The sequence below is a fragment of the Triticum aestivum genome, chromosome 7B, assembly GCF_018294505.1.
Source record: "Triticum aestivum cultivar Chinese Spring chromosome 7B, IWGSC CS RefSeq v2.1, whole genome shotgun sequence".
NCBI lineage: Eukaryota > Viridiplantae > Streptophyta > Magnoliopsida > Poales > Poaceae > Triticum > Triticum aestivum.
The window spans coordinates 655,577,532-655,587,453 of NC_057813.1; the positions used below are offsets into that span (position 1 = coordinate 655,577,532).

The 9,922-nt window shown below is 52.2% G+C and overlaps 1 pseudogene; it reads right to left on the bottom strand.

The window, feature by feature from the left end:
- Positions 1 to 229: 229 nt before the first annotated feature.
- On the bottom strand, positions 230 to 8,741 carry LOC123155554 (probable amidase At4g34880; annotated as a pseudogene).
- Positions 8,742 to 9,922: the final 1,181 nt, after the last annotated feature.

Genomic DNA, 9,922 nt, shown 5'->3' on the forward strand with positions numbered 1-9,922 from the left:
TCTATCAAAATTTGCAAACTTTTCTACATTGGGTGTAGAGTGAATGCAGTGTCTGAATGCAGTGTCTCCACCTTCGTTTTGTGCTACGTAGCAGGTACAGTTACATGCTAGCCCAAGAAGTAGTGCTTTCAGGTTTGTTCTTGTAGTACATGAAGAGAGAAAAGTGTAATTGGAGCCTATTTAGGGTCGTAGAGTGTTACATCGTCACTACTCAAGAAGTTTTATTTAGCTAGGGCTTGAACATGGGTGGCCTCCTCACTTTGGTAGCCTGCTCGAAAGCATATGCCATCTCGATCAGCCTCGGCTCGTACCCCTGCAACCTGCCGAAACATATGCCAAAGGGGACCCCCTTCTCGTCGTAACCTGCCGGCACAACGATGCCAGGATGGCCACCGATGGCGAGAAGGCTAGAAATAACGCTGTTAGGCGCCACGATCGTGTCCAGTTGGCATTCCTGCATCAGCTTCTCTAGCCCTTCAGCGTTCAGCTCCTTGAGCCGCCAGATCGCGGCTCTCTCCCTGGGGCCAATGCCGTTTGTGTTTTGGGCCGCGATAAGGTCAGGCTGCCCGAAATCATTCAGCCTCTCCTGCACCAGCATACGTAAAGAGTAAAAGTTGCATTAACTACCGTGTTGATTCTGCCTTTTTAAAGTTTTATTTCCTCATGATCACTAGAACAGGAATCTATAAAAATTGAGAGATTTGTGTCAGACCTACTACCTCCGTCCCATAATATAAGAACATTTTTGACACTACACTAGTGTCAAAAATGTTCTTATATTATGGAACGGAGGGAGTAGTTCGTTTATTGTTTGAACCTATACCAATAAGTGAGGATATGAAATATGGATTCAGTTGGGCACTTGCCTCCACAGGATGCTTGTTGTTGAAAGCTATGATGTCTGCAAGCGAATGGACCGAGGAGTGGATCAAGTCTGCCAAGTAGGCGTTTATGCTTAGCTTGAACTCTGCCTGCATGGCAATCGCCTCGTTGGAACCAATCTCATCCAATAGAGCAATCAAATTGGCAGCGACGTCCAGCTTCTCCACCACCACTGCTCCCAGTTTCCTTTGGAAAAATCAACACTCGGTTCATATATTTATATTCAAATTATCAGCTGCCTGTCATGTTCATCGATCGATACTGAAATGTAAGCCTCCACGACGAACCTCATTGTGGCGAGGTGCTGCTTGTACACATTCAGCTGCGCCTGTCCATATCTCTGGAAGAAGCCATTGGGGACGCCGATCCTCTTCCCTTTCAGCCCATCTTTCTTCAGGAACTGCGCGTACCCGCCGTCGGGGATGTACTTTGATGCCGCTCTGGTGGCCGTGGCGTCATGCTCGTCGTAGCCGACGATGGCGTCCAGCACGTGCACCGCGTCTGACACCGTCCGGCACATCGGTCTGCATTTTATTTCCATGGAGCGGCACCAAGATTTCAAGGTTGAATGACAACACCAAGAAAAATAATCAGGATGGATGAAGGATGATGGGCGTGATTAGCGGTGCTCCTGTCGGGGCGACCCCGAGGCGATCCACCGCTGGACTGGGTGATCTCGATCGCATACAGAGTAGGAGCGATCCCGTAAAGACGGGAGGATCGGGAGAGGATTGGAGAAACTATCAGGATCGGGAGGACCCCTTTGGACTGCGAGATTCCTGGATTGAAGCGAGGAATAAGATCAAGAAACTGACCGAGAATAGGAAGGGAAGCAAGAGATGCCGAGAGGATGATCCGGGGAATCGGATGGGAATGGAGAGGATCAAGCATAAGTTTGAACAGTTGAGGAAGGATTTGACAAGCAGGATCCTGGGTGGGCATCAAGGTATGACGGATCGGATCCCCAGTGATCGACAGCATAAAGATCCGCCAGACAAAGAAGGGGGAGGGGATCACCCACCTGATTTGATTGAATCCCAGATTAAGGAAAAGGATCACAATCAAACCAATTTCGGAGAGTCGATACCAATTTCGAAGGAGAGGCCCATGGTTTTAAAGGACCAATCGAGAGAGGTCGCCAGAACCAACCAACCACTCCAGATCATAGCTACTGCGAGCTCGTCGGCAATGGTGCACCAGGATCCCTGCAAGAACAAGGCCCCGATGAAGTGCGGTGAAGAGGTGGACTCCAGCGGCAAGCCAAGCTTGGGATCCATGCCCTTGGTCCGGGGTGGATCTTCAAGGGGACGCAACGATCTCTTCCGCACCCCTGAAGGCCAAGGAGTGAACCAGAGCACAAGGTATGGAGGGAGTGATCATGTGGTAGCCCCTGTGTTTCCCATTAACATGGAGATGCAGGCACCGAATGTGGTTGAACTGAACCTGTCAAGAGAGAGGGCGGCCATGCGCTCGAGGTGGATAGCCGTCGGACTGTTCTTCTCGGTGCAAGTCTTCAGCATCATCGGGCTGTTCCAGGAGCTCAAGCTCAAGTGGGGATTGAGGGGGCGTCTCAACTACACTCCCCTCAAGAACAACCGCTTCCTCCTCGAGTTCGAACGCGAGGGGGACCTCCGCTTCATCCTCAACAATGGCCCTTGGACTCACAAGGGTGATGCTTTCCTGATGACGGCGGTCGATGGGAGCGTGAGTCCCGGCGACGTCGAGGTCGCCCACATGCCCATCTGGGCCCGCATCTACGACGCGCCACCGATCATGCTCTTTGAATCGGTGGCCCGAGAGCTTGGGGCAAGACTTGGCGAGGTCCTCGAAGTAGATGCAGACAGGGAAGGTAGAATTTGGGGGGATTATATGCGTGTCAGGGTGTATCATGATGTTGATGAACCCCTTCGTAGTGAGCTAGAATCCCATGATCTAGAGAAGAGAAAGGTGTACCTGCTAAATGTAAAGTATGAGAGGCTACCTAGGTTCTGTAGCTACTGTGGGCATCTAGGGCATGGCCAGCGTGATTGTAAGCTACCTGACGACCTCCAAGAGATGAGGTTCTCGGCAGCAATGCGCGCATCGCCCTTCAAGAGGAGTAGCAGTAGGGGTGGAGTCGTGGTCCCTGAGACTAGCAGTGCCCGTCGCTTCCTCCACTTTGGTTCAGAGAGCTCTGCAGCAACAAAAACGAAGGCACCAAATATGGTGGCAGAGAGGCATGGGGGCGTGCCAGAGGACGTCATTGCAAATCCCCTGGTGCAAGCTGCTATCGCAGCTGTGAACGCCATCAAGCTGGATCCTGGGCGTGGTACTAATGCTGAACAGATCACCTCGTCCGAGCAGGCGCTGGTGCCAGTGGCGCCTGCTTATGGCATGACGACCACATCGGGGATGGGGAGTGGGCTCGACACCAACAATGGCCACCCCACTCCCAAACCCGACGTCGCCCAGGAGGCGAGAGGACAGGAGGAGGAAGACCACGAGCTGGAGTTTCCACCGGGTTTTGGCCCGGTCCCGACGCATAAACAGGACCTAAGTGCTGCTGGTGTGATGGAGGGTACTGAAACTGCTGCTGTCCCGAAGGTAGTGGTGAAAGTGCAGGGCGCTAGCAAACTAACTGAGAAGGCCGGGGAAAATGTGCAGGTGCAGAACATCCAGAGGCTGCAGGTGGGGAAGGGAAAATACAGCAACAGGAAGGACAAGAACCAACAGGTGGGATCTGTCTCTGTGCTAGGGAAAAGAGGAGAGTGCGAAGCTGATGATACAGGTAAAACTGAGGGGAGTGCAGAAAGAGATTCAGCAGAGCATTGCAAGAAAAAGAAGGGTACAGGTAGCGGGGAGGAAGATAACAAGCCAAGGGATGATGGTGGTACGGAAGCAACCGAGCCCGGGGCTCTCGGTCAACTGGTGGGTGCTGCTGAAAGCGCCCGCCAGGAGCCATGACGCTAATCAGCTGGAACTGTCGAGGAATTGGGCAGCCTCGTACAGTTCGTGAGCTTGTGGGCCTAGTGCACACACACAAGCCTAAGTTAGTTTTTCTTTCAGAGACTCGGAAAAGCGATGAGTACGTTAATAAACTGAAATGGAGGCTGGGCCTCAGGCACTGTATTGTGCAACCCGGCATAGGAAAGAGTGCCGGGATTGCTCTGTTCTATGATGAGGGTGTTGAAATAAAGGAAATCACTATTGGACCGAGGTACATCGATGTGTTAATCCGTTTGAGTCCCAATAGCTTGCAATGGAGGGGTACGTTCGTGTATGGCGAGCCGAAACCACATGAGCGGCACCACATGTGGGAGCTTTTGAGAAGAATTAGGCACAATTCCTCTGAACCTTGGCTCATGATCGGGGACTTCAACGAAACAATGTGGCAAAGCGAACACTTCTCGAGAGCAAAGCGGTCTGAAAAGAACATGGCTGAGTTTCGCAGGGTCCTTGCAGAATGCAACCTTCAGGACATGGGTTTCAAGGGGACTGTTTGGACATATGACAATAAACAGCAAGGGAACCAAAACGTCAAAGCGAGACTGGACAGGGGGGTCGCCACACCAGAGTGGTGCAAAGCTTTTGGGGAAGCCACGGTGGAACATATATGTTCCTCGAGATCGGACCACGCACCCTTACTGTTACGTTTTGGAAAGAGGAAAGAATGGAGAAAGATTAATAAAACTTTCAGATATGAGTGTATGTGGGAGCGCTCTGAATCTTTGACTCATACTATCCACAACACATGGATGGAAGGTGGCTGCGTGCCTTCGCTCAAGGGCATTGCCAAAAAACTTAAAACAATGAAAGATGTGCTAGGGTGCTGGGCCCAACGAGAGTTCAACTCCGTCCAAAATAGCATCAGTACGTTGCGTACAAAGCTTCAGAAACTCAGGCTGCAACCACGCTCAAGAGAGACTGACGACAGAATTAGAAAAACTGAAACTGAGCTTGATGAATGGCTTTTAAGAGAGGAGGTTATGTGGAGACAAAGATCAAGGATATCATGGCTGCGAGAAGGAGATAAAAACACTGATTTTTTTCATAGAAAAGCGAACTGGAGAAGAAGGAAAAATAAGATTGATAAATTAAAGAAGGGGGATGGATCTTGGGCTGAGAGTACAGAGGAGATACATAAGGAAATAAACAGCTTTTTTAAGGGATTGTATGAGAAGGATAATGGCGTCGATCCTCGGATGGTAATTGAGCTCATACCGTGGAGAGTGGAGGACCATATGAATGATGCATTAACTAAACCTGTCTCTGATTCTGAAATTGGCGATGCACTGTTTCAGATTGGTCCGCTCAAGGCCCCCGGACCCGACGAATTTCCGGCGAGATTTTTTCAGAGGAATTGGGCTGCTTTGAAGGGAGATGTGATCAGAGGAGTACAGAATTTTTTCAGTGATGGTGTGATGCCGGAAGGAATAAATGAGACTACTATAGTACTAATACCAAAAAACAATGACCCTCAAAGCATCAAAGACTTCCGCCCTATCAGTTTGTGCAACGTCATCTACAAAGTCATATCCAAGGTTCTGGTTAATAGGTTGCGGCCTTTCCTTGACGACCTTATCTCTGAAACACAAAGTGCTTTCGTTCCAGGCAGACTAATCACGGACAATTCGTTAATTGCATTTGAATGTTTTCATAAGATCCAACACAGTAAGAACCAGAGGGACACATACTGCGCGTACAAACTGGATCTTGCAAAAGCGTATGACCGTGTTGACTGGAATTTCCTTGAGAAGGTGCTACAGAAACTGGGGTTTGATGAGAGGTTCACAAAGTGGGTGATGACGTGCGTAAGGACAGTGAGATTTTCTGTCAGATGTAATGGAGATCTCCTGGAAACCTTCTCTCCCTCCAGAGGGCTCAGACAAGGTGATCCCCTCAGCCCATACTTATTTCTCTTTGTGGCTGACAGCCTTGCTACCTTGCTTGACAGAGAGGTGAGAAACGGAGGGATCACACCAATCAAAATTAGTCGTGGATGCCCGGGGATATCAAACCTGCTATTTGCAGATGATAGCCTCCTTTTCTTCAAGGCTACAACAGCCCAGGCCACCAAAGTGAAAGAGGTACTAAATGCCTTCCAAAAGGCGACGGGCCAACTCCTAAGTCGTAACAAATGCTCACTATTATTTAGTGAGGCGAGCATTGACCAGGAAAGAGAGGAGATCAAAGAAACCCTAGGAGTGGGATCATCCTTGTTTGAGAGTAAATACTTGGGCCTTCCAACGCCAGAAGGAAGAATGAAGGACGGCAATTTTCAACCGATCATGGAGAGATTTAGGAAGCGATGCAGCAATTGGAATGAGAGGTTCATGTCCCAAGCGGCCAAAGAGGTCAACGTGAAAGCGGTGGCGCAAGCCCTGCCCACACATGTAATGGGGGTCTTTAAACTAAATCAGAGTTTTTGCAACAATTATGAGAAGGTAATTAGAGACTTTTGGTGGGGAGACAAAGATGATAGACGTAAGGTCCACTGGATGTCATGGGAGAACATGACGAAGCCAAAATGTGATGGGGGGATTGGCTTCCGGGATATGCATCTGTTTAATCAGGCCCTACTAGCCAGACAAGGATGGAGGCTGCTACACAAGCCAGAGAGTCTCTGTGCTAGAGTGCTAAAATCCAAGTATTATCCCAATGGTAACCTTCTTGACACCGTCTTCTCGTCGGATGCATCACCCACTTGGAGGGGAATTGAGTTTGGCCTGGAACTCTTAAAAAAGGGCCTCATCTGGCGAATCGGGGATGGAAGAAACATTCAAATCATGAGAGATCAATGGATCCCAAGGAAAGAGGGGCTGAAGGTGGCAACATTTATAAAGAGATCAAGACTCAGGTGGGTTAACCAGTTGATCGACCCCCAGACAAAAGAGTGGAAGGTTGATCTAGTGAAGCAAATTTTCCATTCTTTCGATGCGGATGAGATTTGCAAATTAAAAATCCCGCGGGGGGGATTAGACGACTGTATCGCTTGGCACTATGAAAAAACGGGCGTATTCACGGTCAGGAGTGCCTACAAACTTGCAGTTTCGCTTAAGGGAAAGGGTACTGAAAAAGCTACGAGCTCCTCAAGGGACCCGGGTGACCGTAGTATATGGGATGCCATCTGGAAAGCAAAGATCCCGGAGAAGGTGAAAATTTTCGGTTGGAGAGTGGCCACCAAACACAATGCCTTCAGAAGGACTATTGCGGATGACAGTGTATGTGAAATATGCGGAAGGGATGAGGAAGACGAGCACCATGCCATTGTCGCATGCACCAGAAGTTTGGCTTTACGCCACTCTATGAGAGCCTTTTGGGAAATCCCTAGAGAATCTGAGTTCAAAAATACAGGGGTAGACTGGCTGCAACTGCTGCTGATCGCCCAACCTGAGCAGGTCAGAACCAAAGTAATGTTGATTTTGTGGCAAGCCTGGAGTTTAAGGAACAATGCCATACATGGGGATGGGAAAGATACTGTCTCGAGATCTGTCCAATACTTGCTCAGACTACATGAGGAGCTCCTAATGGCGGAAAGCGAAACTGCTGAGATGGGAGAAAAGAATAAACAGTCTCTGTTCCCTGCGAGAGCATGCTTGCCAACAAGTGCTAATCCCAAGCATTGGATGGCTCCCCCAGCCGGCAAAGTTAAGCTGAATGTGGACGCCGCGTTTCTAGTGGAATCAGGGGACACGTGGGGAGGCGCGGTAGCCAGAGATCATAGAGGCCATGTCTTGCAATCAGTAGGCCGGCGTTTGGGCCAGTGCAGCTCAGTAGAAGAAGCTGAAGCAGCAGCGGTGGTGATGGGATTGACTGAATTTGCCACTTACCATCAGGGTACTTTGATCCTAGAAACTGATTGTGCGGGAATCGGGCGGGCGCTACAGATGGAAGAGATATGCAGATCAGCCTTCTTTGCATCTATAACCGACGCGAAGATCATTGCATCAAGCTTTGCAAGCACGGAGTTCAGTATTGTAAACAGGGGTCTGAACAAGTTGGCCCATGAGCTAGCTTCTAGTGCGCGTAGATCTGGAGATTTCCTGCTTATAGCTGATGTCCCGGCTGATTGTAGAGATGTTTTGACGAACGAGGTCGTCCCAACCATGGTGTAATTCTTTTTTGCCATGGATCTCAAAAAAAAATCAGGATGGAAGAACTACCCACCCAACAGTTTCCTGCAACGGGGTGATGGGGACGACGCTGGCGCGGCTGGTGAGACCAAGGGTGGGCTTCATGCCGACCACTGAGTTGAACGACAACAGGCAGAGTATGGAGCCGTCGGTCTCAGTGCCCAGCGTCACGGCCGCCATGTTCGCGGCCGCGGCCACACCTGAGTCGGCACTTGAGCCGCGCGGGGTGGACGACAGGACGTACGGGTTCTGCACCTGACCGCCCAGGGCGCTCCACCCGTTGTCGATTGGGCGGAAATTAGCCCACTCTGACAGGCTGTCCTTGCCGAGAACCACGGCACCTGCGCGCGGAGCCGAGCCACCACGCCGGTGTCACGCTTCACCACAGAGCCGAGGAGAGCCAGCGACCCCGCCGTGGTACTGAGCGCGTCGCGGGTGGAGATGTTGTCCTTGAGGAGGATAGGGACCCCGTGCAGCGCGCCTGTGGCCGTGCCGACGTGGCGCTCGGCGTCGGCATGCTTGGCCTGCGGGAGCGCGTCCGGGATGACCTCGATGACGAAGTGCAGCAGCGGGTTGAGGCGGCCAATGTCTAGGTAGAACTGGACGAGCGCTGTCGAGGTCAGAGTGTCGTTGTTGAATCCGAGCTGGATGGCATCCACGGTGGTTGGCCTCATGGAACTCGAAGCCGTGCGCGGCATCGGCGCCGGCCATGACGGCGGCAACAGCTTGCAGCTCCTGCAAAGCCATGACGTTAGCTTAGCTTAGCGCTTCACGTCCTTGGTCTTGGTCTTCTTCTCTTCTGGATCAGCATCGGGGAGCTCGAGGAGGGAGAGGCACCCTTCCTCAGTCCTCGCGCACTTGTTCACCATATTGAACATCTGCAGGGCTGTGCAGAGATCCTCATGGATGGAGAGCTTCTCCTTCATCTTGACATCGCAGACGCCATCAGTGAATGCTGAAATGATGGCCTCGTCCGACACCTTGGGGATCTTGAGGCGAACGTTGTTGAAGCGCTGGATATACTTTTGCAGGGTCTCTCCAAGTTGCTGCTTGATGCGATGCAGGTCACCCGCAGTCGGCGGACGGTCGCGAGTGCCCTGGAAGTTGGCGATGAAGCGGCCGCGCACTGACCCCCTCGGGTAGGTTCAGGAGCCAAGAACGCGCGTCATCCTTGAGGGCCATCGGGAACCAGTTCGCCATGATCTTCTCGTCGCCGCTGGCCGCCTTGATGCTCATCTCGTAGAGCTATAGGAACTCGGCGGGATCGGCGGTGCCGTCGTAGCGTGGAGGCAGGTCAGGCTTGAACTTGCTTGGCTAGACGATGTTGCGGAGCTCCGGAGTGAACGTGCGGCATCCTGTCGTGGCCACCGGAGGTCTTCGAGGGGGCGAAAGCTGGGCTTGGTGCACGCACGCCGCCACCTCCTGCGGCGGTACGCGGGCCTGATGCTGGGGTGCTGGAAGCACGCGCGCTTCTCCTTGGGGTCGCTGCACCACCTGGCAACTCACACTCCCGAGCTGGCGCAGGGCGCGGCGGCCACTACTCGTGGCCGGTAGGGCCCGTAGTGGCGTTGGCCACCGGAGACGGCGCGACGGGCACAACCATCACCCGCCGGAGCCGTCTGAGCGACGCGGGCAGCGACTGCGGCCCGACGCTCAGCGCGAGCCCGGTGCGCGTCGGCCATGGAGGTGTCGGAGTGGCGATGGATCGATCGACGGAAGAGAAGATCCGACGGACCCCTACCTGGCGCGCCAAATGTCGGATTATGGGATCCGCAAACCCTTGAGAGGTTTGAACTCTGGGGTGCGTGCGGAGATCTCAACCTACCCAGCCTGCCTACTCGCGATCCTCCTAAGCCTAGCGCGACAAGCTCAAAGAGACACAACACTTTATCCTGGTTCGGGCCACCTTGCGGTGTAATACCCTACTC